The following is a 10,323-nucleotide window of genomic DNA, read 5'->3' as shown; positions in this document are numbered from 1 at the left end:
GCGTTGTGTGTCGTGATGAGTTTCTTCTGTTATGGACCCTCCTGCCCACTTCCCTCTGCTGTGTAAGAAGGTCTTGAGGATCTGTCTCTGTACAGGAAATGACCACAAGCAGACCTGGCCCGCTGCAGGTGTGCCCATCTCATCTTCCATTCCATCACAAAAAAAATCTAGAAATAAATAAATAACGCCTCAAAATTTACAATTGGTCCACTAAACAGGTCCATCAGATACTGGTTATGATCCAGTCAGATCTTTGCTGTGACAGAGCTCCAGTGTGTCCGTGCACAGGTTCCTCTCTCTCTCTCGCTCTTCCCCTCTCCCCTCAGCCAGCCAGCGTGTACAGCCTGATCCTGCTGTCACTGCCGAGCGGTGTGTCTAAGGCGGCGGCCCGTGTGCTGGAGGAGGATATGAGGGCTAATATGAGGATGGCCTGTCCATCATCACAGCCGCAGTGAGTCAGCACCAATCACGCCCCCGCACCCCCCAGCGCCCCCGCACTGTCATTACCACCCCTCATCCCTTCGCCCCCCTCCGCCCACTGCTGCTGCCCTGAAAGCATCTCCTGTTTGTTTTTATCAATGGGCTTTCAGCACCACTTCAATTAGCAGATGCTTCCATTCACCATCCCCTTCCTGCCAATTTGAATGGTAATGTGCTGTACAAGCCATCACTCTGCTGTTGAACAAGCCATCACTCTGCTGTTGAACAAGCCATCACTCTGCTGTTGAACAAGCCATCACTCTGCTGTTGAACTAAGAGCTTTATTGAATGTTATTGAAGCATTACCAAGCTTTATGTTCACAGGCACATTTTCATATGCAGTTGCTACTCGAACCGCTGCCATGCAGATTTTCCATTCCACCACCTTGAAATTGATACATTAAAACAATAGATGGACAAGCGCCTAAAAAGGACAAGTTTACCCAAAATCCAGAAACTCCCAAGTGATTCCATATATTTAAACTAGTTCAGTGGAGTTTTCCCTCTCCCCCATCTCTCCCTGTAGTGCTGTCACGTGACTCGTGGAGTTTACCCTCTCTCCCTATAGTGCTGTCACGTGACCCGTGGAGTCCCCCCTCTAGTGCTGTCACGTGACTCGTGGAGTTTCCCTCCCTCCCCCCTCCTCCCCGTAGTGCTCCCTGTTTCCCCCCTCCCTATAGTGCTGTCACGTGACTCGTGGAGGTCCCCCCCCCTCTCTCCCTATAGTGCTGTCACGTGACTCGTGACGTTGCTGGGTGCAGGCCCCGCTCCGCTCCATTGCCAGTCAATTCATTATTCAGAAATCTGCAAAGTTTGGACAAATTTTTATAAAGCCTATGGCCGAATTAGCTATTTTTCAGCTTTGAGTCAGGAAATGTGTACATTTCCACCTACGAAGTGTGATTATTTTATATAATTATTTTATGTAGCCGACTGCTACAGCAGTGGAGATGGGTAACAACTGTGCATGTGCGTTCTCGGGGGAATCAACGCTACGTAGAAACGGCACGTAATGCCCTAATTCGCAGATCAACAGAAAAGTGAAGACAACTTTACACATTTTCAGTGGTGTAAAAATACTTTCAAGTTCTATTTAAGTAGATTTTTTTGGTAGCTGTACTTTACTGTTTATATTTTTGACAACTTTTACTTTTACTTCAATACATTCCTAAAGATAATAACATACTTTTTACTCCATACATTTTCCCTGACACCCAAAACTACTCGTTACATTTTGAATGCTTAGCAGGACAGGAAAATGGTCCAATACACACACTTATCAAGATAACATCCCTGGTCATCCCTACTACCTGATCTGGCGGATTCACTAAACACAAATGCTTTGTTTGTAAATGATGTCTGAGTGTTGGAGAGTGCCCCTAGTCAGTAAATTAAAAAAACAAGAAGATGGTGCCGTCTGGCTTGCTTATATAAGGAATTTCAAATGATTTATGCTTTTACTTATCAGACTTAAGTACATTTTAGCAATTACATTTACTTTTGATACTTAAGTATATTTAAAACCAAATACTTTTAGACTTTTACTCAAGTAGTATTTTACTGGGTGACTTTCACTTTTACTTGAGTCATTTTCTATGAAGGTATCTTTGACTTTTACTCCAGTATGACAATTGGAGACGTTTTTCACCCCTGCACATTATACAAAGTAAACAAGAACCTACAAATATGTCTGACGATGAAAACTTGCGAGTGATGAAGAAAACTACTGGAGGGGCGCCCAGCTGTTATTTAACCTGCATTATTTGAGCCTGAGTATTAGGATGAAGAATTGAGGCAAATTGAGCTTCAGACATCTAGCCACCATAGCAGCAGCTAGACCACAGCCCCAACCCATCCACAGGATCACCACCCTTACAGAAAGCATTGCAGTTTTGAAACTGCAGTAAAAGTGCAGTAACTGCATTTGATTGTGGTATTTTGCAGGCTGTAATTGCAGTTATACTGCACTCTAGCTGCAATAACACTGCAAAATTACTGTTATTTTGGACGCAGTATGTGCAGCATACTGCAGTTGTACTGTAATATTCTTTCGTAAGGGCACAGACTGGTGGTGCAGTTGTGGCAATTGAGCTCCAATGCCGCGAATGAGGAATCTTTGTGCTGCAGATAATTCGAATATGTGACTACAATTCTTACAGAAATGGAGAAACGTGATGATGAGTTGCAGTTAGTTTGTTTTAGTGACGACAGGGATATTGCTGCCCACATAAACCCTGATGTCCTGAAAACATATTTACATGTTGGAGACAGCTGGGCCAATTGGACAGTTCTCTACCGGGTAAGTAGCTAAACTTTACTTTATAGAATGAGCGCTTATCATAAACCTCTATGAATGGGTCGTTAGTGGATTTTATGTTTTCATATTAGCCCAAAACACAGAGTGTGCAAAACATGAAGAACTTCTGCTCTTTCTTGACAGACAGACAGACAGACAGACAGACAGACAGACAGGCAGACAGGGGGAGGGGGTTGTTGCAACTCAATATTAGGAATGTTTGGTAGCCTATGTTAATTTATCGCAATGTTTCTCCCCTCGTCCTAAATACATAGGGTACATACGCTAACCTGTAGAGCACACAGGCCGATGTCTAAGCGATATGGTGCAATGGTAATAACACAATAAGGACACCTCGAACTTCAAGAATCAGGCTAGGCTACATACCTCCGCATGCTTGCTTTGTCGCTTTCTCTTCTCAAACGACTATTTGTACTTTGGCACTGCGCCAGAACCAGTCCATGGATCCAGTAACAACATCCGCATTTTTTTTTGTATCCTTTGGTTTTCTGTCCCCTTCATTTCAGACACCGTATCTCGTTAATATGCATCGTCGCTGAAGTGCTTGCTACACACGCAGTGATGCAATGTTGGCTGGAGGAGTATTTACATCGTATTTACCATTTCGAATGGCTGCATCTCTTCATATCTTTTATCGGAAAACACTGAAATGTGGTGCCTTGATTTCCAGTATAAAGTGCAGCCCCGGACCAAATACCCAGCTTACTCTTGCTGCCATCTCTTTACTTTGCGTAACTAACTTTACCAGCGATATACCAGTGGCGACCCGTCATTCAGGGCAGGTGGGGCTGTTTTGAGCGCCACATTTTTAGCAACAACAAAAAAAGATATATATTTATTTTGGGGGGGGCTGCCTGTTTTGCATGTTATATTGACATTAATACGTGTCACATACCAGTTTGCAAACAATGAAAAAAATATATATAATAGAGTTAATAAACCCAAATACAAACATGGACTCTTTTTTGTTTTATTGAGTAAGGGAGCTCCAAAATGAAGGTGTTTCAGCCTAGCTCAGTGCTTTCTGTGGTGGTGGGGCAAGCCAGCAGAAAATACAGAGCGCTGTGTCGTGAATGGCTCAGTGTTCTGTCACTCATGGGGACACTACGTCACCGCCAAGTCTAAGGGTAGAGCTTGAAAATTCTAGCCCTTTGGGTGCTGCCATATAGTTATATCAGAAGTAGCCATCCAAGAAGGCTCAAGGTCATTGGTCACAGATAAAATTACATCAAATCACGTTATATCTACAGTAGCTTTGATTGGACTGAGGTCAATATCATACTTAGCTAGCAGTCATCATCATGAATCATGTCGACAAATCTACTGGCAAATCCTTTTTAATCCTTGTCATATGAAGAGAAATAATGAAGAGAAATTATAGATAAAACGTTTCGATGCTCATCGGCCATTAACATTACACAACAAGTTGGAAATCGTAAATTCAACAATGAGTGGTTTGGAAGGAATCAGTGGCCAACTGCAAGCATTGCAAAGCAATCATTAGCCTGCTATTCAGCAGAGTGGCTGTGTGGTCCCAAGTCTAAGATTAAAGGTTTATTTTCCTAGTTTAAAATGATAAACATTCAACATTGGCCATGCTGTCAATGAAGCATGATTTGTGCCGCGTTCAAAACAACAGTTAACTCGGAACTGCAAAATCTGACTTTAGTGAGTTCAAGACAACTGAGAACTCGGGAAAAATGAGCTACGACTGGGAAAATACGTTTTGAACTTTCATCCAAATCTGAATTGTAAATCGGGAACTCTGGCCTCTTTCTAGAGCTACGACCTAAATATCACTGACGTCATCATGATTTGACCTTTTTTTTTCCTCTGCGTTCCCAGTTGTCTTGAAAACACCATCAATCCAGAGAATGCCAGACTTTGATGACAAAGTTTGATGACAAAATTTGCCCACAAAAGACCGCTGTGCCACCTTCCTGTTCAAGTGAGCACATCACAACAAGGTGAGTCCAAAAATGTATTGTATGCTGCTGCATAAATTATGTAATATGCCAGCCACTGTGGCTAAGAAAGTAATACTGAGTGTATGTTGTCTAGTAAGCTGTTAGTAGCCCATGTGCCCGACCCTAATAATTTGGTTTATTTTCACATCTTAATTTCACCTTCTGTTCTGACTTGGTGGTGCACATGTAGCCTATAACCAGTTTTTGAGAAATGTAACATTGTAAGAGCTTTCATTGTCTGCTTACATGCCCTCTTTATTTATTTTACGGTTCTGACTTGGTGTACAGGGAGGACACTGTAAGAACGGCCCATGTTCTGAATGCTGTCGCTGTACATTTCAAAAGTGCTGAACAAATAGTTATATTGACTACGTCGGTCCTAGCTCGCTCATTAAGGTCTTAATCGAAATTACGGATTGCTTCTTATCTGCTTGTTGTCCCCAAATGTCATAGTTTGTACATTTCGATTATCAGTAGAAACCACATTTGTTTAAGCAAGTCAGCCATATCTGCTATGTTTTTTTTAATGGCAGTAAATGAGGCTGAATGAACTGTTTCGCTGCCAGACAAGGCTCCGCTGATAGCCAGGTGTTGCAGTGGTATAAGGTGTTAGGACTGCTGTTGGGACTCTGCTGTTGGGACAGCTTTATGTAGGCCCTAACAGTGTGTGGGCAGCGTTTGTCGCCGTTATAGTACAATTCATGTATTGTTTAGTGTTGTGTTGTGTAGTGGCTTTGCTGGCATGCATCCCACTTTTTTTTCGTCGCCCCACCAAGATGTACATGCTAAAATCGCCACTGGGTATACCTAAATCTATCAACATTCGCATCAGCTCGTCCCTCACGAGCTCCATATAAGGGAATACCGTTTCTAAGTTAAAAAAAAATAAAAAATATAAAAAATATGCCATTTAGCAGACGCTTTTATCCAAAGCGACTTACAGTCATGTGTGCATACATTCTACGTATGGGTGGTCCCGGGAATCCCACTACCCTGGCGTTACAAGCGCCATGCTCTACCAACTGAGCTACAGAAGGACCACACATTTAATTACACAAATCAGGTAATACTTTTGACAAAAATAGTTAAATCGGCCATATGCTTTCAATAAAACAACGAATTTGTCCACACTGCGCGGATTTCAGAATAATGAATTCATTGTCAACGGAGCAGAGCAACGAGTCACGTGACCCAGTTTTTCGTTGTCCAAACACTTAAAAGACGCACCCTATCCCCTCAGCCCTCAAATTAAGTGGACACTCTGATGACGTATGACGAGTATACACTTGCAGGGCAAGGGGGAAAGGAATGATGAAAACATTTTTTTTATTCAAATACAGTTCAACAATTTACATTCTTACATCATAAATGTAAATTAAATTAAATGTATATGTAAATGTAAATCATACAAAACAGAATGCAGGTATTAATGAGAAAATACTGGGGAAAAATAATAAAATAAAAAAATAAAATAAAAACAATTCTAATGCAATTGTAAAAAATCTTATTGTAATGATTTAGGAAAATGTTATTCTTGTTATTGTTCACTAGAGTTAATGTTTTAATTAAATAGTTGAATTCCAAAAAATAATTTGGTGTAGAATTTTGGAATTTTTGTTTGTGTATGAAGTATTTGGCAACAAGAATTTTAAAAAGTACAATCATTTCAGTGGTCTTGTTATCATTGCAATAGTAACATATGATATCTTTCATGTCAAAAACATGGGCAGTGTTCATAATGGTAAATAAGTATTTTGCAAGGTTTTCCCAAAATTCTGACACAAATTTACATTCAAAGAACAAGTGAGACAGATTCTCACCTTCTTTTTCACAGAAAACGCAGGTATCATCATTGGCCACAAATTCGGATATCATAGAATTACATGGATATATCTTGTGTACAATTTTGAAGTGCACTTCCTTAACTTTGGTATACAATATTTGTAAGGTCTTAACCATGCATTTTTCCAGACAATGTCAAGAATAAGCATGTTCCAGAAAAAAATTCCTCTCTGTGTAAGTTGGTTTTGTGAATGAAGAAATTGTCTTATATATTTATTACAACAAGATTTCTCAAGTAAGCCCATGCCTTCCAATCTGATTTCTGGATAAACTTTGTGATTGTTACCAAAGCTAAGATGAGTTTTAATTTGTGTAGTTAGACCACTGGGGACGGCTTTGATCACAGAAACAAACTCTCTGAAAGGTATTGGAAGCTCTTTCAATGTCATAAATTGTTCATATGTGAGAATATTACCCTTGTTGTCGAAAATATGAAGAACAAAGTCAATATTCCTCTCATGCCAGCTGGGGTAGAACAATGACTTATTCCTTATAGTTATGTCTGAATTATTCCACAAAATAGTTTTATGTGGGGAAGAATTGTGCAGGAAACATATTTTCCAGGCCATTAAAGCTTGTTGGTGAAACCTAGCCAATTTAGCAGGTAATCTTTCAGGAATATAATTACATTTCAGTAAAAATGGAAGACCTCCCAATTTATTAAACACATTATTTGGAATGAAATACCATATTGAATCAGTATTGATCAAACATTTTTTCAACCAGTTTATTCTGAAAGTGTTATTTATGTCAACAAAATCCAACACTTCTCGACCGCCTTCAGCTCTTTTGTTAGAAAGAACTGATTTCTTTTTAGTTTGAGATTTATTTTTCCAGATGAAGTCAAGAAAGGTCTTATTGATCTCTTTACAAGAAGCAGGATTTACACATAACGATAATGAGGGGTACACAAAAGGAGACAGTCCCTCTGCCTTGGACAGAAGTATAGAAAGATCTCTTTATAGCCAATTATTAAATATATTTTTTAGTTCTCTTCATTTTAGGAGAGAAATTCAAATGTCTGACTAAGTGGTTTTTTGACAGATGTATTCCTAAATATTGAACACAGTCCTTTACAGGAATATTTTCTATTTCTTTATCATCAGAGTCAAATAAACATAAGATTTTACATTTAGAAACATTCAGTTTTAATCCTGATGCAATAGGAAATGCAGTTATAGCATTAAGGGCGACCTGGTCTTTATCTCTTAAGAAAAGAGTAGTATCATCAGCCAGTTGGGACATTTTGATTTCTTTGTTAAAAATGGTTCAGCCATACACATGTGCATTATTCAGAATATCTAGAGATAGAAGTTCCACAACCAAAATGAATAAAAATGGGGAAATTGGGCATCCCTGTCGTACACGTCTGTTGATACTGAATCTTTTGGAAGTATTAAGGTTTAGTAGCACAGAACTATTTATATCTTTGTAAAACATGCAAAGTACTTTAATAAAATGTAAAATGTTCACCAAATCCAAAAAGTGTAAGAGAACCTAAAGAGAAATTCATGTTCAATTGTGTCAAAGGCTTTACAGAAGTCCAAATATAATACAACCACATCTGAGTCAATTGCATCTGAATAATCCAAAAAGTCCAAGACTAAACGAATGTTAGAACTTATGTGACGACCCTTCATAAATCTCGTTAGAGTCTCATTTATAATGGTATCTATTCCTTTCTTGAATCTTTTGGCATAAACCAGAGCAATCAATGTGTAATCAATATTTAATAAAGTAATTGGTCTCCAATTGTCAATGAGAGAAGGGTCTTTATTGGGCTTCGGAATCAACGAAATAAGGCAATGTTTCATAGTGGAGACCATTTCCCCATTTTTAATGCAATCTTGAAACATATTGAAAATCGGGTCTTCTAGTAACTCCCAAAACTGTCTATAGAATTCAACTGACAGGCCATCAGGGCCAGGTGATTTCATCTGACAGGCCATCAGGGCCAGGTGATTTCATCTGACAGGCCATCAGGGCCAGGTGATTTCATCTGACAGGCCATCAGGGCCAGGTGATTTCATCTGTCAGGCCATCAGGGACAGGTGATTTCCCTTTTTTCATTGAAATCAGAGCCTCTCTAATTTCCCCAATTGACACATCTTCCTGAAATTGAGAGCTGTAAAGGTTTTCATAAAAGGAATTGACAAATGATGATATTGCAATGGGATCTTTGCATAAAACATCATTCATTTTGAGTGCAGTTATAGATTTTCTTTTGTAGTTTCTCTTTTGAAGTGCATAAAAAGTAACTAGTGTTTCTTTCCCCCTCTTCAATCCACTTTGCTCTTAACCTTACAAAGGCACCCATTGCCAGATCCGTGTAAAGCTGTTCTAATTCTAGTTGTAAAGATTTGAATACAGACTCGTCTTCTTCAGACAAATTATCTTTCTTCAGAAAACAGTCAATCTTGCTCATCATCTCCCTTTCTCTAAGGTTCTTTAATTGCATCAGCTCTTTGCCGCGTTTAAATGCTACCACTCTGAATTTATATTTGAAAAATTCCCATCTACTTCCATGACCCAAGTCTTTTCTTGCAAAAAGGAGGAATGATTTGTGAATGGGCCACCCTTGGCCGGAAATTCGTCACTCGTTCATCCCGGGATGATTGTGTTTTTAGCCACCGGTAGCTTTATATGCGCTAGTCAATTATGAGTGCATGTCTATATATAAATTATTAATATACGCCTACTGTATGATAGTTAGCTAACTAACGCTAGCCTGCATAGCTGGAACTTCTGAAGAAGGAAAATTATTTATTTCTACAATTTCCAAAAGATAACCAAACAAAAACATGTACTTTTTACGAGACATGTTTGTGCCGTCATGGTCATTAGAAGCACAATGTAACTTATTTGCATTCGTTTGTACTTACACTTGTATGTTGACTTCTCCATTGATGTTGTTTTTAAGTTTTCGCGGACTTTTCTTAGCAGATGTACAAACGTCGCAAATTGAATTATGGGGTGTTTCAGGCCCCGGAGTGAACATACTTGTACACCTGCAAAGCCGAATAAAACGAGGGCTGAGGGGCTTCCGTTGCAAACTGCCCTTGCTTGGCTAATCATTTGGACCGCCCGCCAAGATGGCGACAGGGATTTCCCCAAGGGCATAAGGCAAGGGACGAGGGTGTGTCTTATCAGTGTTTGGACCGCCGCCCCGGTGTTCCAGCATAGCTCTACATCACAGCACTACAGGGAGAGATGGGGAAACTCCACTGAACTAGTTTCAATGTATGGATTCACCTGGAAGTTTCTGGATTTTGGGAAAACTTTTCCTTTAAATCAATATACATCAAAATCACATTTGAGTCTTCCTCAACAACTCTAACACTTGCTGTCATGTCATTCCCAGACTAACTATAGACATTAAAAGCCCATTCATATGCATACCTGGACTCTGAGGCCATCATCACAGGTGCTTCTAGACAGGTGGACTGCGGCAGCATGAATGTGTTTGTTGTCTCCTCTCCAGCCTGAGGACTTCCCTAAGATGGAGATCTTGTGGCAGCTGACCTGCGCCTGGAACACAGGCATCCTGCTTTACAGCCTGGCCGAGTGCCCTGAGGGGTGCTGTGGCCTGGGCATGAGCTTCCTCCGCTGCCTGGGCTCCCTGCAGGAGAGCTACCATACACAGGTACTACTGACTGTCTGAGGGAGGAGACAGCAGTGGAGTGTGACAGGGCTGAGTCAAATGAGAGGTTTTGGCCC

The 10,323-nt window shown here is 40.2% G+C and overlaps 1 long non-coding RNA gene across 1 annotated transcript in view; it reads right to left on the bottom strand.

The window, feature by feature from the left end:
• Window positions 1–9,722, bottom strand: part of LOC124011649 — a 20,057-nt gene extending 10,335 nt beyond the window's left edge. Inside the window, exon 1 of the long non-coding RNA XR_006834606.1 lies at window positions 9,489–9,722. This is a non-coding gene — a long non-coding RNA (uncharacterized LOC124011649). The remainder of the gene's footprint in view (window positions 1–9,488) is intronic.
• Window positions 9,723–10,323: the final 601 nt, after the last annotated feature.

This window comes from Oncorhynchus gorbuscha, linkage group LG23 (genome assembly GCF_021184085.1).
Source record: "Oncorhynchus gorbuscha isolate QuinsamMale2020 ecotype Even-year linkage group LG23, OgorEven_v1.0, whole genome shotgun sequence".
Lineage (NCBI taxonomy): Eukaryota > Metazoa > Chordata > Actinopteri > Salmoniformes > Salmonidae > Oncorhynchus > Oncorhynchus gorbuscha.
Note: the sequence above shows the minus strand (reverse complement) of the source record. Positions and strands in the feature narration are given on the sequence as shown.